Source organism: Equus quagga, chromosome 5, assembly GCF_021613505.1.
Source record: "Equus quagga isolate Etosha38 chromosome 5, UCLA_HA_Equagga_1.0, whole genome shotgun sequence".
Taxonomy (NCBI): domain Eukaryota; kingdom Metazoa; phylum Chordata; class Mammalia; order Perissodactyla; family Equidae; genus Equus; species Equus quagga.
Genome location: NC_060271.1, coordinates 22633712 through 22651948, shown reverse-complemented (window position 1 = coordinate 22651948; position 18237 = coordinate 22633712).

The window sequence follows — 18237 nt, the reverse complement described above, 5'->3', positions numbered from 1 at the left end:
GTAAACCCAGAGTGGCACAAATTTGTTACTTCATGTGCACATTCCCAGTTGGGGCTGAACAAGGCGACACTCTGCCTTCTTGCTTCAGCTCTCGTACTGTAAACAAGCGTCCTTTTCGGAGTCTATTTAGTGTGACTCTTTTTTTTTTTGCATCTTTTGCTTTTTGTGGGTGATTTTGCTGTTTTAAACAGCGTAGCGCTGAAGCGCTGTCTGGTATTCTAAGCGCAGGAAGGCTGTGATGCGCCTCAGGGAGAAAACACAGGTGTGGGACGAGCTTCATTCAAGGGTGAGTTATAGTGCTGTGGGCTGTGAGTTCAATGTTAGTGAATCAACAACACACACTAGAAAAGGCATCTGTAAAGAGAAACGTACATAAAGCAAGGTTATGTATCAATCGGTTGACAGGAATGTGGACACCTGAGGCTCACAGGAACCCAACCCTGTATTTCCCCTAGAAGCAATGATTCAGTATCACCAGTTCGGTGTTTGTGGCAACTTTGTAGAACACAACTACTATATATAATAAGAATCAACTGCATATGTGTGTTCATGTGTGTCTATGAATGTAAGTTATATGTGTGTGTATGTATACACACATATATATATGTCTTTCCATTGGATTTTTGAAAAGTAATATGAACAGGTCCCCCTGGTTGATTTTTTTTAATTCTTCTCCCCAAAGCCCCCCAGTACACAGTTGTATATTCTAGTTGTAGTTCCTTCTGGTTGTACTGTTGATTATTTTTTTAAAACAACCATCAAATGTACTTCCCCCGAGGCAACATGGTAGAATTCTAGGATGTAGCTGAAAAGGGGCAGGAAAAATACAGAAAAAGTGTGGCAATAATCCAGCTGGCTGACTAGATGAGTCAGAGAATCACCCCCCTGTGCAGAACAGCTCCGGTCTCCTCAGCTGTGAGCCGCACCTCTCACAGCCAGCACCTCCAAGGACCCCATGGCTCTGGTCTGCAGTCACGGCACCTACTGTGGTCCTTTATGGCTGCTCCTGAATGATGCAGCTCTGGAGGCTGGGCCCCCGCAGATTGGGAGTGAAGATTTCTTCCCATGAGAAGAAAGGATGAAGGTGAGAACCTTCTGGCTCAGCCACGGAGTCTTCATAGAACGTAACCAATGCACAAACAACTCCAGCTACGTTATCTTGACCCCTGGACACCTAATTTAAGTATGATTATTTATACAATGTCTGGCACATAGTAGGCCTTCGACAAATATGAACAAATAATCATCTTAACATAAATGGTCATTCTTTCCCTTGAAAATATGATTCTGAAAGATCTGGCCCGTTCCTAATGATGGTTTTATTATTCTTAAGGACATTTTCTTTTCTTCGCATCAGAGAAACACATCTTCAATTCTGCAACAAAAGTCGCTGGGTAAAGACAATTTGATTCAGTGACATTGATTTATCGAAATTGCATGAGGAGAACATCAGCGCCAGAAACAGAAGCACGCACAGTAGGCGAGCAGCTGAGATGGGGTCCAGGCTCAACTTGGCCCATGCTGACACCGCTATTTTCACAGCTGGCACCTCCCGTCTACACAGCCTGGCACTCAGGTCCACACAGTTAGCTGGCATCCCAGCCCACAGAGCTAGAACCTAGTTTACACAGCTGGCTGGTAATGCAGTCCACACGGCTGGAACCCAGCCCCCACACCTGGAGGGTACCCCAGGGCATGCAGCTGGCACTCAGGTCCATACAGCTGGCTGGCACTTCAATCCTCACAGCTGGCAGGTAATGTGGTCCACACAGCTGGCACCCCAGCCCACACAGATGCTGACCTAGAGTGGCTGCCACACCAGCTGGGAAAGCTTCTTCTCATTGTCCCTTGCTCTTTGCCATGGAATCTGTGCTGGCCTCTGAGCATATCTCTCATGACTATTCTGTTCTCGCTAAATGAAACAAACTTCAATTACACTGAGAGGGAGTTGGGTAAGACACCCTAGCAGAGCTTCCTAGCCAGAAGGGTTTAAGATACAACCACAAGGAACCCCTTTCTCTGAAGATTCCCAGAAAGGGAGGCACTTACGGGTTTCTCAGATGGCAGGAGTGCAGTTCTCCTCTGGGGCTTCTTGGGGCTCCTTCGACCTCCCTAGGGGGAGGTGGGTCCCTTCATGGTGTCAGTGTTAATCCAGGCACAGCAAAGTCAAAAGCTTGGCCCAGGCCTCCATAAAGAGCCAGGGCCCTGTGAAGTCAGGCTCTGACCCACGTGAAGGTACAGTGACGGTGATGTGGGGACTCCACATTGCCCGAAAACCCACTAGGCAACCCTAGCAAAGATGAATACTGGAGTCAGATTGCAGATAAAGAGGAGCATTGTGGGAGTCAAGGATGCTGGACCAGACAGTGCACAGTGGGTCCAGCAGAATGTCAGGAATAGTGTTCTCTTGGGATGGAACATACTTTGAAGGGCACACGTGCATCCATACCTAACTCTTTATGATCTGTAAGCTTGTCTTTAAGCTCATCTCTTTAAAAGAGAACGCCTGAATGTGTCATCTATCAGAAACAGCTAGGGGTGAGAGACCCAGCAAGGTCATCCCCAAGCCCAGGCTAGGAATATCTCTGAGAGAATATCCAGGGAAGGCAGCTCACTTGAGCTCATGGTTCTTGGTCATCTATGGCACAGTGGCCCTCCACTCATTGTGCCACCTTGAGCACGCATCTTCCCCTCTATCAACCTCGATTTGCTCATCTTGAAAATGAGGATGATGACGCTTATCTCTCAGAAATTTCTTCTACTGTTGCCTCAGTCTGAGCTGGTCCAATTTGGTTCTCTCTCTAGGGCATTTTAAAGTGAGATGGAGAGATCACACAAGTTAGCCATGGATACTCTCCATATGCCCCTCCAGGTCCACTCTCCATTCTCTCTGCCCTGTTCTGTGTCCTGCAAAGCTGACCTCTATCTGTGCATTGCACCAACTGGCCTCCTTGACCTCCTGGATTCTAGTCCAATTTGCCCAACATGAGGCACCCACAGGAGATCGAAGAGCAGAAGGAGAGAAGGGAAGGAGAATTCATTCCTACAGTTTCCCCTCCTCTAGGCTATGGTTTGGCAGCGGCTAAATTCCTCCACCTAAGGCCAGGACTCTCCTCAGGCACCTCCTCTCCCATTGCCACAGCCCTTGCTGGTTCAGAAACTCCATTCCCTCCCTTTGCCCCTTCTGATCTACTGGAGGAAATGGTTTCCCACATCGCCAGCCCCAGGGCACTTCAGCATCCCTTGTTGGTTTCCTTGCACCCTGCACTGGTAAATAATCCCTTCCTTAAACTCTTTGACTACTCTTTTCCATCAGGCCATCTGTGTCCTGCTGGACCCTTGACAATATAGAAAGCCAAGCTGGAAAGCTTCAAAGATTTAATGACTTGAGGCCACAACTTTGGGGGCAGTTATGATGGCCCTTGCAGAAGCAGGATCACATGACTGTAGAGAGAGTCAAAGGGGCAGAGTAGCTGCCTGATGACTTCCCAGGACCCACGAGACCTGGCCGAGCATCCCACACGGGAGTCTATGAGTCACCTCAAAAGAAACTTCTTGTGGCCGAGCTAGCCTGAGTGGGCTTCTGATTCTCGCACTCATTGACGCTTTGCACTCCTTGATTGAAATAAAGGTCTCTCCTCATCCCCCTCCAGGAGGGCAGCTGACTGCAACTCCTACTGGCAAAAGGACCCGTCTCTTCTTAGACACCAAGTGTCAAATGAGCGGATTCTGTCAAGTCTTGAGCACACTGTTTCCTCAGTACCCGGCCTAGCACCTGGGGAGAGGAGGCACTCAATGCATCATATTGAATGAATCAAAGAAAATAATGTCCCAACAAATGCACTTGTTGGTTGCACAGGCACAAGATCATTAGAGAAGATGCTCAGTTGAGAAGGACTGCTGGGCATTCTAATTGGTTGAACACACAGCGGAGTCTATTTTTCTCTTCTACCCAAACCGCCTTTGATTTATCAATGTTCTAAGAAGCCGGCTGTCCATGGCTGACCAGGAATTCCCTCCCGGGCTCGGAGAGCCACTAGAGGAGGAGGAATTTGCCTCTGGGTGCACCAGACCTGAGCATTTTGCTTTCTGGTTTTCAAATGTGAAGAGCAACAATAAAACATTGAGGAAAGAACCTTGGGCTGGAGGTAGAGGGTAAATATTCCAAGAACTGTATGTAGGGTCTCAGAATTGGAAGGAGTGCTCAAGGTTGGCAAGTCCAGTCTCACACGAACCGTAAAAGAGGCCTCTGCAAAGGCTGGGGAGCCCTCCTGGCCAGCTCAGAGAGGTTCTGTGCCTCCCACAGTTGTCACTCTCCCACCAAAGGCCCGGCATTCCCAAGAAGGCAGGTAAGTGGGTGTTCAGGGCTCACCTGCAGGTACGGACAATGGGGTGACGCTGTCTTCACTGAGGGTTTCACAGGACACACAGCAATACAGGCAGCACATGGAAGTGGCAGGGACAAGGGCAGGGTGGGCAGTCATGGTCATGCCCTGGCCATGCCCCCATGAGCACCAGGTCTCCCAGGGCAGGTGCTTTGGCCAAGCAGGCCCAGTCGATGCCTACACTGCCCACAGCAGGGTCCTCTTCACAGAGCCCGAGCGCCCACCGAACGGTGCCGCATCTCTGTCACTTCATTTGCAGTAGGCAGGGACAGCCACCATCACCCTTAGGAACCTGGGCTGGAGCTGCTGCCACTGAGAACCTGCCACCTCCACCAGGTTGACCGGCCAGACCAAGCCTGCAGGGCCAGGTCCATTTCACAGAAGCTACTATTGCTCAGAACTGCTCTCTCAGAAGTGTATGTTGCATTACATTACATTACATTATATTCCATTGCATTGCATCCCATTTCATTGTGTTATATTACATTACATTACACTGCATCACCCCCATTTTACAGATAAAGAAACTGAGGCCCAGAGGGGTTAAGTCACTTGTCAAAAGCTAAGAAAAAGAGAAGCAATGATGCAAACCCCAGGTGAGCTCAGAAGCACAGGATCTTTCAAGAGTAACCGGTGTTTGATGGAGAGTGAAAGGGGAGCAGGCAGAGGGAAGGATCAAATCTGACTGGAAAAGAGGAGAGGCTTCGAGGAAAACACGGGCTGAGCCTTCAAGGTTAGGCAGAGTCTCCTGGTGTCAGGAAAAGGGCATTGCAGTCAGGGGCACAAGAGAGCATGAGCTCAGAGGCACCAGATGCCCTGCTAAGTTGGGGAAACTGCAGTCACTCAATAAATGCTGGCCCCTACAATTGCAGCACCCACTCTGCACAGGACCCTGGGCCAGGCGCTCTAGATTCATTCAACAAACGTTGATCAAGTGCCTCCCAGGTGCAGGCTCTGTTCTAGGAGTTGGGAATACAGCCTTCCACAAGATGGACAGAATGCTCTGTCCCATGGGGGCTTACGCTCTAGTGAGAAAGACAGACAACAAAAAAATAGTAATAACTAACTCTGTAGTATGTTAGGTGATAAATGCTATGCAGAGAAATGAAGCAGGAAAAGCGAATTAAGCAGGAAGTTTTGAAAGAATAAGATGGTCAGGGAAGACTTCATTAGAAGGACATTTCAGCAAAGACTTGAAGGAGTAAGAGAGCAAGTCATTCAGATATGTAGGGGAAGAGCATTCCAGGCAGAGGGAACAGCCAGTGCAAAGGTCCTGAGGCAGAGGAGTTCTGGGTGTTTGAGGAGCATCAAGGAGACAGTGGAAGGAGTGGGAAGAATGTAGCTGGACTGAATGGACTCTAGATCACCTATTGGGGGGCCATTTTGTGCCTCAGTTTCCTCATCTATATAAGGAGTGCATCTTTCTCAGTCACCCAGGGACCAGGACACTCTATGCCTATGGTTTCCACTCCCTCTCCCTGGGGTCTGAGTCTTTTTCTGTCTCAGTGAAAGGCCCTCAAGTAAAAGCCGAGGGGCAGCTGGCTGGGAAGCTGGAGAAGGCAGCACAGGGAAGTGCGCAGGGCAGACAGGGGAGTGAGGGAGTGGGGTGCGGTCTGGGGAGAGGGGGGTAGCAGACAATCCCCATGTTATCTGGACAGGGCTTGTGGGCCAGGAGGACGGAGTGGAGAAGAGGGTAGGGAGGAGGCTGGGTCGGCTTCCTCAGTCCCCGGGGTGCCATCTTGGCTGGGGTAGGAGCCCTACTGGGGAAGCCATTGTAGGGGAGGGGGTCACCCCTGTGATGTGAGTGCTCCTCCCCTCCCCAGGCCAAGTCAGAAGGAGGGGCCTCGGGTCCCTCAAAGATAGGGCCAGCGAAGAAATCTCTCAGAGACTCCAACTGAGCTCCTACTCTGCGATGGCACCCTGCCCCTCTCCTGCCCGTGTCCACCCCACGTCCCTCCCCTGCCTGTCCACAGCTTCTGCAAGTCACCAGGACCCCCTGGTGAGCTAGCTCCAGGCCCACGGCCAGCTCTGGGATTAGAGAAAGGGCTGTCGTTTCCAGGGCGGCCCCAAGGGATGGGGCATTTCTAAGAGGAAGAGGATGTCCCCACGATAGGTGGGCATGCGCAGCTTAAACTGTGCCCGCTCTGTTCCCCTCACTCCCTTAGTTCCCCAATAGAGAAACTAAGAGACCAGTGCCATGCAGAGCAAGGCCGAGACACACAGAGAAACAGGAAAGATAGACCAGAGAGGCTGAGAACTAGTGAGACAGAGACAAGGAGAGACAGCAAAGTGGAGAGAGATACAGAGGCAGGGGTAGGAGGGGACCCTGAGACACAGAGAGGGAGAGATGGAAAACAGAGAGACAGACAGAGACAGAGAGGGAGGGAGAGAAATAGAGGGAAGGACAGACAAAAGGGCTGAGAAAAGCAATGAGACAGGGACAGAGGACAGAGGGATTCCTGGCTTCAGCAGGAGGACCAATGATGGCTGTCCCTGACATTGGGACCCCCTCATCTGTTTGTAGAGGCCACGGGAGATGCAGGATGGAGGTGTCTCCTACCCCAGGCTCCCAGTAGGGCTTCTAGGAGACCTCTCTTCCCAAACAGCCAGGAGGACCCCATCACTTGCCCTCTCTGAAAAGTTCAAACCTTGCCCCTCCCACCCACACAGGCTCCGGGCTCGCTGACCTGCCGGCGTGGGGAGGTCCACCCCGGCGCGGGCAGGGCAGGCCTGGGCTGTGGGCACAGATGCTGAAAATCAACTAAAAGTAATAATCAAGTAATAAAGCCAACTAAAAGTCCACCTCTTTATATTATCACCAGGTCCTGGCACTTCTAAACATCCAGGGATAAAACACTCTCCCCCAAAAAATTCTTTTGCTGGCAAAATGCTAACAATTGCTGTTTCTACCACTGAGTTCTAATATAAATATTTAATATACATAACGTATATTCAAATTAGCCCTTTTTTATTACTTATCCTTTAACGAACATCGTACTCTTCACGGACGTTAATCCAGACCCTTTCGGTCATACAGTTGACCCCCACATGAGGGGCTTCAGCTCTGTTTCCAGAGTGTTCCAAAGCTCAGAATCATTCAAGCTCGCTTCAGGCGCACTGTATGTCTCCAATTCCTGTGACACTACATATTCCTGTGTTTAAACAGAAGCTTCTACGTAAATAATAATAGTGTGTAATGAAGTGATGGTAAAGATAGTCTTTGAAAAACAAAGAAACTGAACCTGAGTTACTTCCATTCTGTCTTTCTATGTGACCACGTGGAATTTTTATTTGTGTATAAATTTTTAAAGCAGTGAAACAGAATGCAAACTGCAAAGTGTACTATCTTTTGTTTGGAAAGTGCAAATTCTAGCTCTCACATGAACTACTTTACTGAATTTGGATAATATCTTTAACATTGAAATGAATTCGTTTTTAATGGTTGCCTGTTTTAAAACTCAAGAGTGAATCAAGAAAAGAGAAACTGTAATGTTCATTTGTTATTGCAACAGACCAATGCGTAGGTATAAGTTTTCCCTTTTTTCAAAACATATATTACCATAATTTAGAAGTATTAATCCATTTTTTTAAACTTTTGTACTGGAATATTTTATTTATCTTTACTTTTTCCCTGGTTTGATGTGTATATGAAGTTCAATACAAGATAATTTTTTTTAAAGATTGGCACCTGAGCTAATAAATGTTGCCAATCTTCTTTTTTTTTTTTTTCCTGCTTTTTCTCCCCAGATCCCCTCAGTACATAGTTGTGTATCTTAGTTGTGGGTCCTTCCAGTTGTGGCATGTGGGAAGCCACCTCAACATGGCCTAACAAGCGGTACCATGTCTGCGCCCAGGATCCAAACCGGCGAAACCCTGGGCCGCCTAAGCAGAGAGCATGAACTCAACCACTTGGCCATGGGGCCGGCCCCAATACAAGAGAATTTTTACGGAGTTTCCTTTCTGGCCTTTATGATTACTGGTTCCATTTTATAAGTAGGACTGAAAATAGTTTATTCAACAGAGGAGGCAGACTTTAAAGATCGATCTACTCCAGATGGCAAAATGCACCACTGCCCCCGACCTAACTGATGGCCTGGACTGACCCCCATCCCACGCACCTCGCTCGCTCATCCTCTCCCCTTCCTAGGTGGCCCCTCCACTTCCTGGGAGAACTGAGACCAGCTCTGTTCCAGGCCCCATTCTCGTAAGCCCCCTGGGCTCAGGGTAGAGGAGTGGGCAACGCGAGAAGAGCTCTCCACCCTCCTCACTTCAGTCACCATCTCTTACAGGAATGCCCTCCTGGGGGCTCAGCCACTCCGCCCCCTCCACACCCCTGCCACACCTGACCTCGAAGTCATACCTGCACCTCCCAGGAGGACTCTGGCCCTGGCTCAGGGTCATCCTCTCTGCTCCATCTCAGCCAGGCTGACCTCACTGTCCACCCCTTTGCCTTTCCAGCAACTTGACAACTTCAAATCGAGTGAAAGTCTACATTCCACAAAAAGCATCTCAGTCCATGGCACCCACATTTACCCAAATACTCAAAACAAAACCCACGTTCACCCCGACTCCTAACCCAGCAGCAAGTCCTGGCAGCTCTACCAAAACCCCAAAGCCCCCATCCCAAATGCACCCCAATGCCAGCCCAGCCATCCATCTCCACCTCCACCACCCCGGCCAGGTCCCTGTCACCTCTTGCCAGACTCCCTCGGTAGCTTCTCCACTGGTCTCCCTTCTTCCACTCCTGCCCGTTCCAGAATATTCTCCACATGGCGGCAAGGGTGACCTTTTAAAATGTTTATCAGATGAGGTCACTCCCCTGCTTAAAACCCACCATGGTTTCTCATTACACTTAGAGTAATTTCCAAATTCCAAACACCGGCCGAAAAAGGGCCAACCCGACCTCGCCTGCTTATTCCCTCTAACCTTTCTTCTACAAATCTCCCTACCACTCACTTTGTTTCTGCTACGCTGGCCTTCTTGCTGTTCCTTAAGCATACCAAGCTTTTCCCACCTCAGGGCCTTTGCACCCACTGTCTCCTCTACTTGGGATGCTCGTCCCACAGATGTTCACGTGGGTGGCTTCTCCTCTCACAGGCCTTCATCCCAATGTTACCTACAGAAAGCCCTTCCCTGACCATCCTGCCCGTGACGCAGTCCGTCCTCCACTCCACCCTTCACCCCTCTTCTTCGCTTTTGTTACTCTTCACGCTGTCTGAAGGTTTCGATTTTTTAATTTGTACCCTAGTTTAGGAAACTTTGTTTTCTAGGCTAGGCCCAGAGCCCAGGAGAGTGCCTGAAACACCACAGATACTCAGTGAAGATTGTTTTGAGTGAATTAATCCACCAAATCCCACTTTATTCCACTTCTGGAATGGGACACTCTGACAGGCTCTTCTACTCAAAAACAATTACATACTGCACAACACATGGTTTGTCCGTTATTGAACTCTCATGAGATGGAATCGATCTCTAAGGGGCTGGAAGGAAAAGACCGTGAACGATAGACAATAGTGAGGCGTGGGGGTGCAGTAAGAGACGCAATCTCAGGCCTGAGCCTCGAGCCAGCGGCACAGTAGGAGAGCTGACCCTGAGACTCAGAATTAGCCAAAAATCCTAAAAGGGGCTCAGAAAGACTTCTGGTCAATGGTACCCTCTGTTGCCTAGCACAAGTAAAAATAAGTCTTCTCTGGAGGAAAGCACCCTCAATTTATTGGCCCAGATTTCCCACAGATTAAGATCAACCACATATAAACTCACATTCAAAGAACACCAAACATACAAGCCCAGAAAGCAACATGAGTAAGAGCAGAATCAACAAAGAACAGATTTAACGCCCCCCAACACACACACACAAAGACTTAGGGTACCCGAACTGAGATACAGAATATAAAATAACTTTCTATGAAATGCTTAGAGAATCACAAAAATGAGCAACAACGAGATTACAAAAACAAACTCTCCCCTCAAAAAAAAGCCCAACTATACAGATTTTTTAAGAATTATTATGGAAGGTAGAGGGTCATTTTATATAAAGAGATCAAGGGAGCTTCTCTGATAAGTTAGCATTTGAACTGAGACCTGAAAGATGTGAGGACACGAATCTTGCATCTATCTGGAGTGTTCCAGGTGGAAGGAAAGCCACTGCAAATAGGAGTATGTTGGTGTGTTCAGTAAACAGGAGTCGAGGGGCTTTAAAGTCAACTGAGTGAAGGGAGGGATGCAGATTAGGAGGTGAGAGAGGCAAAGGGGCAGGACCACGATGGGCTCGTGGCTGATGATGGGAACTCTGTGTTTTATTCTGAGTGAGATGGCAGCCACTGGAGAATTTGAGCAGAGAAGTGACATGATCTAATTTTTGCTTGTAAAAGACCACACTGACAGTCATTTGATAAATAGAAAGGGGGAGAAAGGGCAAGAATAGAGGCAGGGAGTCCAATTGGAGGCTATAATAGTCATCCAGGCAAGAGATAAAAATGGCTTAAATTAGAAGAGCAGACTTGGTGATGGTGAGAAATGAAAAATTTAGGATATATTTTAAAAATAGTGGCAAGATTTCATTGATTAATTGAAAGTGGGGTGTGAGAGAAGGCAAGGAACCAAGGACAACTTCAAGATATTTGGCCTGTGTAAATAGAAAAGTAAAGTTGCTGTTAAAGGAGACCGAGAAACCAGAGGAAAGAGTAAGTTTGAAAGGAAAGAGTCAAGAGTTTGGCATGGGACATGTCGAAATTGAGGTGTTCGTTAGACATCCACGTGGAGAGGTCAAGTAGGGAGGCCAACATGTGAGTCTGGGTTCAAAGGATAAGGATGGGCTAAGGATGTAAATTGTAGTCATCAGTGTCCAGATGCTATTTAAAGCCATCCAACTGGATGAGACCTTAGGGGTTGAACTGAAGTAGAAACAAGAAGAAGTTTTTGAGGTCCTGAGGACAAGATGAATCTGTAAGGGACTGAAAAGACAAAGCCAATGAAGTAGAAAGAAAAACAAGAGAGACTGATGACCCAGATGCCAGGTGAAGAAAGCATTTCAGGAGAGAGGGAGTGGTCAGCAGTGTCAAATGCTCTCAGAAGTCATGTAAAATGGTTCCTGAGAACCACTGGTTTCTGAGATTGACCATGCAATATGCAGGTCATCAGTGACCTTGACCAAAGCTATTTCAGTAGAGGGACAGGGACAGGAGACTGATCCGATTGAGCCCAGGAGAGGGACACTGATGACAGGAGAGGAAGCACAGAGAATGGGTGACTCGTGAGGAGCTGTGCGGTGAAAATAAGCAGGCAAATGGAATGGAAAATAAAGGGAAATGTGAAGGTCAAGGTCAGTTTCTGGCAAAGAAAAGGGACTTGAATTGAGTAGAGGGCAATTGATCTCCAAACCACGAAGCTCCCTGACTTGACAGCATCCGCACAGACTACAGAACTCTAATCGACTTGTTGCCAACTTTGGGGATGGGGTGGGGTATGAAAGCCCAGGCATTAGGCTACTCCTTTATCTCCCAGCTCCCCATTCCTAGCCAGGCTCTGAGAACTTCAGCATTGCGCAAGTGACTTGAAAATCTAATTGGCCTAAGGCTCTGCAGTTGTAATTACAGCCAGAGCAGGCCTCACCCCTCATTACCCTTTGTGATCAGGCCAGGGGAAACTCTGCTCAAAAGAAGTGCGTAATTGATAAAGTGAAGTAAGGTGGGGGGACTGCTAGCTGGGGAGAGGAATAATTTCATTATGGCATGGCTCTACCAGGAGCCCAGTGTGAAGGCAGAGACGGGGTGTGAAGCAGCAAACACGATCTCAGCTACTCCCCAAAGGATCGACAAAGCAAAGGACCAGCCTTGAAAATTTTCAGCAAATGCTTGCAGTTGGTGAAAACATCTGGCAAGTGCTCTTACACAGATCCAGGAAAAGGGAAACCGAAGCAAACACAGGGGTAGCACCCCACATGTCCTGGGCTGTTGGTCACCACTACGTGCACATCCTCTTTACAGTTTGTCCGTGAATTCCCACCACCCCCCGAACTCTATGCACAGGGTATAATTATCCTCATCTTACAGATGTGGCTCACATGTGAAGCATTGCCCATAATTGGTAACATTTTCTGAGAATTTAGAACATGCAGATACTGGGCTAACGCATTGTGTTATTTCATGAATCCACACAGCAGTTCTGTGAAGGCGACACAAGGTGACTTGGTATGGTACAAAGGTTCCACAGCCCATAGGAGCAGAGCCTGGATCTAAATGCAGAGAGCGCTGACTCCAAAATTCATGCCCTTTCACTAGGCTGTGCTGTCTTCTGCCATTTGTCCCTGCCCATCTGTGGTTTCCAGCAACCTGACCCCAAGAGGGCTAACAGGTGATGACTGAGTGTGTGAGCCAGTGGACATCAGAGCTCTTGACGCCCGCCTCCTGCAGCCCCGAATTCCATCTCCTGTGGGGCTACAGGAGGCTGTGGGAGGCTGTGCCATCCGCAAGGAGCTCACCCTCCCTGTCTGCCAGCACGAGAGTGCCCTGTGCCTTTGTCGTTGCCCTTGTCTTAGCTCCATTGTGTCTTCCCCAAGCAGCAGCCGGGACCTGGGGTGACTCTCTTAGGCAAGAGAAGATTTTCTGTCAAGTGTTCAGGAAATGACCTAGCAGAATGAACTTGACTTGCAGCCCAATAACTGGAAAAAAAAAATCCCAGTTGCACCACGCACTTGCTGTTCTTGAATAAACTGCTTCACCTCCAAGGTTAGCTCCCTTATCTTAAAATGAAGATAACAGTCCCTATCTCATAGATGGTCACATGGAATCAAGCACGGGCAGCCCCTCACTCATACCTGGAATAAAGAAGTGACTCCACGATTTCAGTCCTCTGCCTCTCCCTCTCTCCACTTATCTCTAAGATAAGACTCGTTTTTGGTGTGCCTCATGAGGCTGCTGTGGGTGTGAAATGACATCATCCAGCCTGGCAAATTTTAGGCACTCGGTAAATGTTCATTAAAATCAAATATCCTGAAAGGATGGACTTCATGTTGTCACTGAGAGGCCTCAGCCTGTGCACAGTGAGCTGAGGGGACTGGCAGGAGGGTCCAGCCCATTTTGGACAGCCAGTCCTAACCCAGGCCTGCAACCTCGGGTCTGGGCAGGCCTTTGCCCCTTCATCACAGAGGCTCTGAAAGGGCCCTGGCTCTCAGGGAAAGATTCGGCATGCACAGTGAAGTCAAAGTGGTCTTTCTAGAAGGCAAAGCTAAGCCTACCTCTCCCCCAAGCTAAAAACTCTGCAATGGCTCCCTGTGGCCCTCAGGATCAAGTTCAAGTCCTTGACCATATTTGACAAGCCCTTTGTGATCCAGCCTGTGTTCACATCCAGCCTCACCTTCTGTTGCTCCATTTCTCTTTGTCTACAGCTCCAAACACCCTGAGTTTCTTTCAGGTCCTCAAGGGATGGGTTCAGCCCCTTATCATACACCCCCAGAGCATCCCAAGTGTCCCCTTTCATGACACCCATCACACGTACCAGGCACGTTTTATGTCTGTCTACACCACAAGAACATAGATTGCATGAGGGTAGAAGGGTCGAATCTATGCCTGTCTTGCTCATGATTATATTCCCCGTGCCTAGCACAGAGCCCAGCGCATACTGACGACCGAGCATATTACTCTTGCAACCAGAAAAATACATTACTATTCCCATGAGTGAGAAATGTCACTTTCTCTGTGTTCCCCACCATCTTGCTCACCCTGGCAAGCCAATGCAGGGCTCTGAGGCCTACCTCTGCAAAGAGAGCAATTCTGACCCCAGCCAGGTCTCGTGGCATGGGGGGAGGCAAAGGCAGAAGGGTTGTTACAGTCTACGTGTCCTTGAGGCTTAGAGAGCAGTTGTCTGCAGTGCCAGAAAGCATGTGCTCACGCACACACACACACATGCCCATGGATTCACTCCATGCCTGTATATGAAGGTGCACCTGTCTCAGCGGAATGTCTCCAATACAAGGGTGCATCTCTGTGCATGTGTATTTACATGAGTAGCCCAACTGCTTTCTTAAAGTCCCTCTTATATGCTTCCATCTTTTCCCCAAAGTCTCTTCTCTCTTGGACCACCACTTGGCTCTTTCTTCTCTCTCCTAGCCCATTAATATCCCATTAATATTTTCTTTCTTCTCTCTCCCATTAATAGCCCATTAATATCCCTCTCCCCTGTTGTTCAGAGTAATTCAGCTCTTTTCCCAGACTCACACACCCCACTCAGTTTCTTTGCTCAGCAAGACAAAAGTCCCGCAGTTAATCGGACCTACCCTCTTTAGAAAGCATTTCAGCTCTAATCTATTTTACTTAAGGATAATCCCAGAGGTCTCACCCAATCCCCAACCCAAGCCATTTATCAAAGCAGCTCTTCCAAGCGCATCTGTCATTTGGTCCAAGAATCTTTCATTCCAGCTGCTTAGAGGATAACATGAAAGACAACACTTCCTCTTTAGAGTTACAAATCATACATAAAATCAAGGTGGGGTCCTCCCCCATCCAGCAGTGCTGCGGATGCGGCATACACGGTTGATGCGGTTTACACGGGTCTGGCTGGGTATAGGAAAAGGAAAGAAATTCACGCTGGGCGAGCGCCTATGTTTGCCCAGCCTATTCCTTGATAATTTATGACACTGTCTAATTTCATTCTCACAACATTATTCTTAGGCTTAGATAAAGAGACTGAGGGTCAGAACGGGTTAGTAACTTGTCCCAGGCCAGAGAGTGAAGGGCAGAACTAGGACCTGAACCCAGATCTGTCTGACTCCTGGATCCATACTCTTTCCACTACACCAGGATGCACCCTCTCAGTATATCTAAATGCTCTGAGGTCAACATTGTGACAAGGGCTCTTCAGTGTGTACAAAATACAGAAGTCATATTTGCAGAGAGAAAGAGACGAAGGGGGGAAGCTTTTGGTGTGTGGTCAACAAGGAGGAACAGATCACAGCATGCTGGAGCTGGGCGGTACCTCGGATTATTTTGTCTAACCACCTCATTTTACAGACAGGAAAACCGAGGTCCAGAGAAGAAAAGTGACCTGCCCATGATCACGCAGTAAGTCAGTGCCAAGTCAGACTAGGTGTCAGGTCCGATTACCGTCTGGCCGAGCTCGTTGGACTAAACCCCCCTGCTATTCTGCAGATAATTCACGTCTTATTCTGATGCTGATTTATAAAAGTTCCTAGTGTCTTCCAGAACTTGAGATCAAAAATACTTCTGTCCCAACCAGGAAAAAACTGGTGAAAGTTCTCTTGCCTGGAAGCCCCCACATTTCCTGCCTCCTGAGCTCATCAATCAAGAACTAGAAGCACCCCCTGAAGGTCACATCCACAGCCTTTGGATGGTCCAGCAGCTGAGGGTCATGGCTGATGCTATGGATGCTAAGTCTTGGTCAACATGCTTTCTGGAGATGCAGGTACCACTCTTTGCTTTCCAATGAAAAAGGCTGGATTGTTTCCCATCCCAGCAGTCAAATCTTTCCCACCATCACGGGGCAGATCTAAGGCTGCTCATAGGAGAGCTGATGATGAAATGGAGGTTTTCACTCCTGCCAACTTTGGAGCCAACCCAGACCTCTCCATCTCTGGTGCAGTGCGGCACTGCTGAAAACTCAAGACTGAATGCAAAAAGATATGCATTTGGCTCAATACGTAAAAACCCTCCAGCAATAAATTTAAGCAATTCCGTTTGGGGATCTCACAATTTCCTCCACTCAGACCAACTGCTTTTTATTTCAAATGTTCCTAAAGGAAATTGGCCAATTGCTTACTTCAACTGTCAATGCCATTGCGCTGAGCCTGACAACAAGACACAAATACAACCTGGAGATGTCTCTGAGTTGGATCCTAAGAAAACTGGACGCTGGAACAGGGGCCCAGCCCAGAGGGTCTGTGGACATTGACGCCATAGGAATTCCGCAGAGCTCCCACAGAAGAGAAAGAAGGTGGCGGGGGCCTGGACAGGGCTCCGGAGAAGTAGTAATAAGGGACTGCCACTTCCACCTTGATCTACAGATTGACAATTATGTCCTAAATCCAAGGGTGCGAGGTGACCTCCAGCCACCCTGGGATGGCATCAGCAGTCAAGGGGACCAACTAGAGGAGGCAGGAGGAGCATTAGCGTCCAAGGAGTCTGATTTTAACCACAGCAGCTCCATTTTTGAGCGTTTCTACGTGCCAGATGCTGCGCTAAGCACTTTACATGCACAGCTGCAGTAAATCCAAACTCCTTACCTTGTTCCCTGGAACGAGGCCTAGTACCTGCTAAGGACTGCACAAGCGTTAGCAAATGTTGTGGCTGTTAACGAGGCGCTCCCAGCGGACCCCCAAGCCAACTCTCACTGGCTTGGAATAGACGAGCTGATCCTGTGAGTTCCTAAGTCACCCGAGTATCGGAGATGGACTTGGCTGAAGGCGCTGACCATTCGAACTGTCCCCGGTTGGACCAGGACATGTTTGGTTGGTTGGACCCCCAGTTTGTCCCAGTTTGGACCCCCAGCTTCCTGACCCTATGGATGATGCATTCTGAGCACGTCTTTCCCTGGGAGCCCATGCAGGCTGACTCAGAAATGGCGCATGTCCAGTCACCCGCACCAGTAAAGATGCTTCCCCCACCCTCACCTGGGCAGGAAAGGTTTCCCCGACACTTCAGAAAAAAGGAAGGAGGAATTTACCTTTTACAGCCAAAGCAGAGTTGTGGCAAGCGACTCCTGACTCCAGCATTGCCATGACAACACCTGGGAGACATCCCTGGCTGAGAGCGGAGGTCTGTGAAGCTGAGTGGCTGTCTCAGGTGAACAGGTTCCGGGAAGGTTTCTCCAGACTAAGGAGAAGGGGGCAAGAAGGGACTTCATAAATGAACCACTCCCCCTTACAGGCTTGGTCTGCGGACACTGCAAATTAGAAGCAGGTCTCCTGGTGACCAGTCCCTTTTGAAATGTGCCGTCTACAGGGCTTCTGAGCTCCACTCCCCGCTTCCCTCCCGGAGAGCACCTGCCGCTTCCTTTCTCTCCATAGCCTTCCAGCCTCCAGAATGAGTCTTGGACTGTTGGTTTGACCCCCAACACCCATACCAAAGCTGGCTCGTAGTCACAAGAATAAGCTGAGCATCTCCTATTTCCTGGCAGCAGGCCAGACACTAAGGATACAGTGATTTTTTAACAATGGGTATTCTGCATTCCCTAGAAAACAGAGCTCGGGCCAAAACAAACACAAAGACTCCGTGAATGTCAGCATCCAAGGAAAGAGTAGAGAAGAGTAAATGAAAAAGAAGTGGGCTAATCAAATCCAGCCCAATGCATTAGAGATGTGGAGACATTGTGAGATACGCAATGATACGGAGAAAATCCTATTCTCAAAACTCCTCTCGGGGAGAATATGCTCTGGGCTTAGAGAAGACTCTGATACACCAATTGTGGGGTGGAGCCTCAAGGCGTATGCTTAAGAAATAACAAGGGCCTTACTGCCTTCTAAGGAGCCTGGGTCTGTTAACTGTAGCCCTGGTGTGGTGCCGGTGGGGTATACAAGTTTGGGGAGAGCTACACTGCTCAGGATGGGAGAGGAAGGAGCAGGACCACTCCTCCCCCTGCCCTGACCCCCCTCCCGATAAATAACGAGTGGACACGTAAAGAATGTTGATCTGAAGGGGTGCCAAATTTTCACCCCTCCCCAGGTACCCACAGTCTGACTCTATTGTGGGAAGTCACACCAACGCTGGGAGACAAAGTGGCTATAAAGCAGGCACCTGAAGGGTGGCCAGCAGTCCACATTACATGTCCTGAAGAGTGAGGTGGCCTGGAGCTTATTCGGCCTGCTGAGATGGACCAGGTGGCCAGCAATGCTTCACACTTT